General features: G+C 60.9%; 1 protein-coding gene across 2 annotated transcripts in view; it reads left to right on the plus strand.

The window, feature by feature from the left end:
* The first annotated feature begins 6,994 nt into the window (after positions 1–6,994).
* ABCA2 (ATP binding cassette subfamily A member 2) overlaps positions 6,995–7,269 on the plus strand; it is a 27,342-nt gene continuing 27,067 nt past the window's right edge. For both annotated transcript variants that reach the window (XM_025895262.2, XM_029960462.1), the window contains exon 1: positions 6,995–7,086. The gene's annotated coding sequence lies outside the window, so the exon portion shown is untranslated. The remainder of the gene's footprint in view (positions 7,087–7,269) is intronic.

A 7,269-nucleotide genomic window follows, 5' to 3' on the forward strand; every position in this document is an offset into this window, starting at 1 on the left:
CCCCCCTCCCCGAGTAGGATCGCTCCCTTTCATTCATCCCCGCTACCTGCCGCCTTTAAATAGGTTCCCAACCCATATGTGGGTCGGAGCCGCCTCTCTTCCGTGGGCTGGAGAAGAGCTGCGCGTCGTAGGGTTGGGGGTCGGGGGACTGGTATGTGTCTTCCCCAGGGGGGTCGAAGGGGCGAGGTGGCACCAGCCGTGCTGGGGCCGCGGCGTCACACTGCCGGCCCCCCGAGGCAGGGCCAGGGGTCCGGTCAGGGTGTGGGTCCGCGGCCCGAGGGAGCCAGTTATTTTTAGCAGATGGGGGAAGGGAGCGAGCTGCTGCTTCCAGGCTGGCATCGCTCTCCTCTTCCCCTACTAAATATCCCGTAGGCCCAATCCTGATCTTCCTCACTGGCAGCCTCCAGTACCAGACTCCCTGTGTCCCAATGGCCGAAGCACTAGAGACCCTCGGGACAGGAGCAAGGCCGGGCCTGGTGCTGCAGGCAGGTTCCCCTGCACGGGCAGCCTCGGCGCCCCCAAAATGCATGAGGGGGGGATGATACTCTTTGGCTGAGTCATTGCCTCTCACCCTGAGTAGAGCTGCTTGGCCTCATTGGGAGGCTGCCCCAGACCCCTGCCCTCGAGGGCAAGCAGGCTGGCACAGCTAGGCTATGGCATGTGCTGGCTAACCCAGTCCTGGCTGCCATGTCCATTGGGTTACAGATTGGGGGTGCACACAGCTTTTAGGGACCTATATGTCTGTGACCCTCCCCAGTCCTGTGGGCAGCACAGAGGTGCAGCACAGGAGGCTGTGGTTGGAGGATGAGGAGCCCAGGCCCCGTCACCTCCATGCGCATGGACCATCACTGGAGTGCCACTGCTGCAGACAGGGTGGCAGGGTAAGGAGCAGCTCCTCCTTGCCCATCCAGCAATGCCACATGTGGATGGGGCATGCGAGGGACCAGCCGTGTGCCAGGGTGAGAGATGGTCCCAGTGCTGCAGGTGCTGATGAATGGATTTGGTGCAGCTCCTGGGACAACCGTGTCCTGTGCATGTCACCTCTTTCCTTGTGCTCCTGCTGCGTGCAAGTCCCACAGTCGCCTGGTGTCCTTGGACTGTGCAGAGGCCCTCATCCTGCCCATTCCCAGGGGAGCTCTGCCCTCTCCCAGCATCCCTGAGCCGAGCCGTCGGCGCTGGGTGGCCAAGGCAGAGCCAGGCCCTGTGCCAGAGCTTGGGAGTGGCTGCGCCTGGCGCTTGGCAGCAGGTTCCCCAGCACAAGTCTACCCTGGCACCGGCCAGAGAAGGATGTTTCACTGAGAAAAAACAGCTCTGTATTCCTCTGGGGTAATCCCAGTGGCTGGGGGGTTGGAGCAGGGAAGGGGGAATGCATGAACCCCCTCTCTTGCTGGGGGTTCACCCCAGCAGTGTGGGAGTTGGGGGTCACTGGATTTCTTCCAGCCTCACAGAGGGAACATGCTGTGTGCCAGCAGCTGCCCTCTGGCACAACCTGGTGCTGCCGAGGGGTTTGGTGCCTCACCACCATGCGCTTCACTCCTGGCAGCATGCAGAGCAGTGGCTGTGGTCCTGTGGGCTGGGGTGGGAAGCAGAGATGCCATGTTTGGCTGAGGGCTCTGGGCTGGGATTCGAGAGCTGGGGCAGTTCCCTGCACTGCCTATGAGTACTGGTGGCCGGGAGAGTGCCCATCATCCCAGCACCAGGAGCAGGATTGCAGCAAGGTGCAGCTGTGGTTTTGGGACCGACTTTGTTTGCAGGCACTTGACGAAGGCTTGGCCAAGCCACTTGTGGATGCAGTGGCGGTGGGTCCAGGGAGACCTGCAGCATGGCCAGGCACTGTCCTGTGGCACTTCTGTCAGGTCTTGTGCCCAGCCTGTGGGAGATATGGACCATGCCTGGTGTGGCTGAGCTGTTCTGGGTGATGCTCTGGGATTTGGCCCTGATTTTGTTCTTCCCAGAGCAGAAATTCAGGCAGGAACCTCTGGGGTGATAGAGGTCTGAGCAGAACAGTATCAGTGGCTCTGGAGTGCTAATGGCAGCCCTGGCGAGTGCCAGCTATGCCTTTGTTCTGCTGGGATGGGAATGTGTTCAGGGGTGGGCTCTCCTATGACTTTGGTATCTGGATATAAAATTACCAGGTACTCTCTCAAAAGTCACCAGAGGCACAGTTCAGGATGTTCAGGTACCTATCCTCTGCCTGCTCTCTGTGCCCATGCAGTTGGGATGGGCAGGCAGCCACAGCTGGAGCTCCCAGTGATGGTAGTGTGCTGCTGGGTTTGTTGCTGGGTTGGCTGTGGGTTTACTTGGCCCTGGGGAAGCATTGGCGGGAGGAGGGTCTTCGGAGGAATCGTGAGCAGGAGCTGAGGCTCTGGGTGCTGCTTCAGTGCTGCAGCACATTGGAGGGGCTCATCGTGGCATGGGCTGTAGTGTGGGGGGTGTAGCAGTGTGGCTGCTCTGGCCTGGTCAGGGTCTGTGCCTTCTACTCCTTGGCCCAGAGCCAGAAAGCTCCCTCTGCACAGAGGAGCTGGCCTGGCATATCTGTCCCTTTCCCTGGCTCTTGGTAGCAGAGCTGGGCAGGTGGGGGGGGATATTGATGCCTCCAGAAAAAGAAAGGCTGAAACCTGGAGTGCTTGGAGGGCTGTAACAGTGCCTCTGCTGGGGCACAGCATCTCTAGGGGGCAGTACACCCCATGCCTGTGGCACTGCCAGCTCCTGCTGTTGGGGCTGGGAGGGGGCTGGTGCCAGATCCTGCAGCAGGAATCAGTTGGGTGCTACCCCACTCTGGGTGCTCTTTGGCTCCTCACTGTTTGCAGTGGATGCGGGGAGGGGAAACGCAGGTTTGGCAGGGGCATGTCATCCCTATCAGTCCCTGCTGGCCGGGCAGATGGGGGACACCTGTTGCAGAAGCACCTTCCTCTACATTGTGACTGCTGACACGATGCTGTGCTTGGGCCAGGCATCTTGTGCCTTCTGGAGCGTAGTCACGTCCCAGTGCCGTGTGTCCCCCTCAGCCCAGCACACTGGTGCCCAGCTGACGCGGTGGGGAGAGCCATGGTGGGTATTCCCTGGGCTCCCATCTCAGGAGAGGTGTTGGCAAACACCAGCAGGGATTTCCTTCTCCTCCAGCCTCCCCAAGGCAGGACCCCAGGCTGCCGTTCCAAGGCCGCCAGCAGGATGTGAGGGGTGGGGATGTGCCCATGCTGCAGTCAGGGGCTAGTGGGACAGGAGGTGACGGACACAACTGGCAGTGACTAAAGGGGTGAGAGGTGAGAGCTTCCAGGCCTTGGTAGGAGAGGAGTTGGCAGCCCCTGGGCCTGCCCTTGTCTGTCTCTATGGGGCAGGGTACCTCAGGGAGCCCTTTTGGGTCCACAGCTGGGTGGTGACCATCAGTGGGTGTCCATGGTCAGGTCCCCCGTGGAATTAGGGAGCTTGGCATAGCCTCATGGGTCTGCCTGGCCAGGGGGCCCGGCTGGCCCCCCCCTCCAGTGCTGATCTCCCAGTGACCATGTCTGCTTCCTGGCTGTGGGCAAAAGTGGACGTTTAATGGTGATTAAAGTCTGGAGCCATCAAAAAGTTTAATATATTTCTTCTGCCAGCCTTAAAATGCTGTTGGAAAAACTGGATCCTGCAGGAGCTGAGCCCCATCCCTTGGGGTTCCTGGGGTCCGGCATTACCAGCAGCACTGGCATGGGCAGAGAGGCTGGCAGGGAGCAGGCAGCAGCTCCTTCCTCCCGGGAGACATGCAGGCAGACTCTGCCCTGGCAGACCTCTGTCCTCTGGTGGGTACGTGTGCGGTTTTCGTATGCTGAGCTTACCCTAGGCTGTGTGTGGTGCTGCTTCACCTGTGTCGGGGCTGATAAACCCCTCGCAGGTGCCAGGCTACTGGAGAGGGGGGCTGGCATGGCAGGTTTGGGGTCCAGGGGTGTTGCTGGAGTTGCCAGCTTGAGGGTCTTAGAGTGGGGCTGCCCAGCACCTGGCTGCCCCTCTACCGTGCCATGCTAGCTGGAGGCTGTGCCTGTGGGCTTCAGGCATTGCTGGGAGAGGGCAGAAGGGAATTGAGCAGACTTTGGGGTGGCGGTGATGGACGCGGAGAGCTGTTTCTGCCTGACCTGGCTGTCCCCACAAGGATTGCCAGTGGGATATGAGTGCTGCCACATCCTGGGGACATTGGTGGAGTTGTGCAGTTTTCCGTGACCCAGCACCCATGTCCATGCTGACCCTGGCTCCAGCACATATCTCAGCTGCCCTGGTGCTGGCTGGAGGGTGGGCATGGTGGCACCGCTGCGTGAGGCCGGGCTGTTTGCTCTCCCACTGTCCTGTGGTGCTTGTCTGGCCTTTTGACCTGGCTGTGTGGGAGCTGTGTATCCTGACAGGCACCGCTGCCTCTTCCTCAGCCTCCTTGCAACCCCTCACTCCCATCTGACGGCATGGCAGAGGATGAGTCCAGATGTTGAACTGCTGTCCTGGTGCTCAGGGAGAGATGTGTTCCCCTACCAGGGGCCAGTACCCTGCTGTGGCATCCACCCAGCCCTGCCTCCCTGCCAGGGGCAGGGCTGAACATGGGGCCCAGCGAGCACAGGTTGTCCTACCGTCCCTAGGGTGGCAGGTGGACACCCAGCACTTGTGCAAACCCAGACAGCACCTACGGCCTCGTCCTGCTCACATCCAAGCAGACTGAGGTGAACATGTGCCAGGGGAGATGGATGGGGTGAATGCCACCACCCAGGAGTTGCCTGTGGCCACTCTCACCTGGGCACAAGGACCCCTGGGACCAGTGTCCTATCCTGGGTCCTGCACCTACACCAGGGGATAGATGGGAGGACAGGGTACATTGGTTGGTGCAGCATATGGCCAGCTACTGGCAGGTACTGGCCTCTCTCATCTCCCTAGCCCTACCTGCTGGGAAGCATTTTCTTCCCAGCTGCCTGCATCCTGGCCTCTCCCCACGTCCTCGCTTCCTCACACAATCCCAAAATGTCCCCCAGGGTCCTGCGCCTGCAGACAGGGACCCCGTTGTCCCCAGGCTGTGCTGGTGCTGGGTGTCCCTGCTGTGTGCCTCTCTGGGGGGCTGAGGCTCCCTTGGGGCCCTGCTGTGTGCTGGTGCCTCTGCCGCACTGTGGGTGTGGGGCAGCCCTGGCTTTGCCACCCTTGGGAAGCCTCCATTGGGGCAGCCCTGGGAACCAGGGGGTAGGATCAGTCCCAGAGGTGCTGGCTGGGGAGCGCCCCTCTTCTGCCTTGTCAGCCTGTTGCCTTGTCACTCTGGGTGCTAAAGGTGGAGGACAGCCTGCCCTGGCACTGGCGTATGTGGCAGTGCAGGAGGGGATGGGGACAAGGGATATCTCTGGGGATGGAGATGAGCAAAAGGTCAATGACCCCCATCAAAAAAATAAGTAACAACAAGCAGGTTCCTGCTGCTGCCACCAAGGACAGTCCTCATGGGAGCCTGGTACAGCCTGGCATGGGTGTGGGGGGATGGTTCCCCTGGTGCCTGGGCACAGAGGCCCCATTGTGTGCCTGGTAAACAGGCAGGGGGTGGGGGCAGGCAGCCAGGAGGATAGAACAGGGGCCACGGGACAGCAGTGTGGGTCCCCTGCTACCCCACCTCATACAGAAACAGTGATGCCAGGGACTGTCCCTGGGACTGGTGGTACCAGAAAGAAGGGAATCCCCTGGCACTGCTCCTGGGGCATTCTCCATCCCCTCCAGCCTTTCTTCCTCTGGTCTCTGCCTCCCCAAAATCGGGAGCTCTGGGGTGGTAAGGGCAGCATGGGGTGGACATCATGCTCATCCTACAGCAGTAGCACTGTGCCCATGTGCCAGCAGGGACCCAGGTGTGGGTGTCCCTCTGCTCACCACTGCTTGGGGCTACTCTGACTTTCTTGACAGAATGTTGGCAGCCCCTGGGTGAGCCAGCATAGAGGTGGCACCGGAGATAGAAGGGCCTTGACCCTGGCACATGTTGCCAGCTACATCCTTCCAGGCAGCTCCTGCCATGTTAAAGCCCACTCTGCCCACCTCGCTGGCTTGCCCCTTGGCAGTGGGTTACTGGTGGGAGCCTGGTGGAGGTGTGGGTGCTGTGGGGAGCACCTTCCTGGCAGTGGAGCTGGGCCCTGCCTTGCCCTGCCCATGGTGGCAGCAGGTTTCAGGGTCTCAGTGCCTGCCTTGGGTCTAATCTGACCCTGAAGCAAGGGGAAGTTGGCTCACCTCACACTATTTCTCAATTTCCCCACCTACAGTAAATCCCTGGGCAGCAGGGCCGTGACGCATCCGGGCACTCCTGGTGCAAAGTGGCAGCAGCTGCGCTGGCAGCATGCCCGGTGCCCACTCCTGCTGGCTGAAGGCTCTGATGCCCATCCCCAGGGCCTCTGGGCACAGAGCCCAGTCTGGGCTTCCTGAGCCACTGTGGCCAGGGATTCCTGGGGTTCTGCTGTGATTTACCTTATGCTGCCAGTGGAAATCCTGTGCAGCTGGAGCCTTTTATGGGGGTGCCAGGGCACACCACTTGCAACTGGAGCTGGTGCCAAAGCCTGGCTGAACTGGAGGTCTGCCCCCTGCTAGGACTCATGTATGGGACCTGGTGGGACTCAGGGGTGGCACAAGTGGCAGGGGGACATGAGATGCCAGACAGCTCCAGGCTGTGAGGGCACAGGCTGTTCAGGACTTGGGGTCATGTCTGTGGGCAGCCCCAGCTGCGGTGGCCCGTCGAGGCTGGGCTCAAGCCCTGGCACCCTGTTTGCACCGGTGGAGGAGGGATCCATCCTGTCTGTGCACCCTCCCATGTCCTGCAGTGCCCCAGGCAGGTTGCAGGCAGGAGATTGTAGGGTGCCCAGGAACCTGTTTGCTTCTGGCTGAGCTGTGACAGTGCCACCAGCCATCTGCAATATGTGGGCACAGTGCCACACTGCACCGGGATACGGGGACCCCTGTCCTGCCCACCCTGGCAGCTGAGTTCTGTCCCTAAGTGTCATGATCCCTCTGCTCTGTGTCATCCCCAGTGGGTGCTGGCCTTTGAGATCTTCATCCCCCTGGTGCTCTTCTTCATCCTCCTGGGGCTGCGGCAGAAGAAGCCAACCATCCCTGTGAAGGAAGGTGAGTGCCAGTGAGGCGGTGCCTGGGGTACTCCTACACTTGAGGGCACCCTGATGCTCTGGGGAGGTGCTCCAGTCCCCTGGTGACAGCCTGGAGATGGGGGGAGGACCCAGAGAGGCCTTTTGAGGGACATAGCACTGGGCAGGGGCTGCAGCCAAGAACTGGTAGGGTAGACATGGCAGG

This window comes from Manacus vitellinus, unplaced genomic scaffold (assembly GCF_001715985.3).
Source record: "Manacus vitellinus isolate BGI_N305 unplaced genomic scaffold, ASM171598v3 scaffold_27_pilon, whole genome shotgun sequence".
NCBI lineage: Eukaryota > Metazoa > Chordata > Aves > Passeriformes > Pipridae > Manacus > Manacus vitellinus.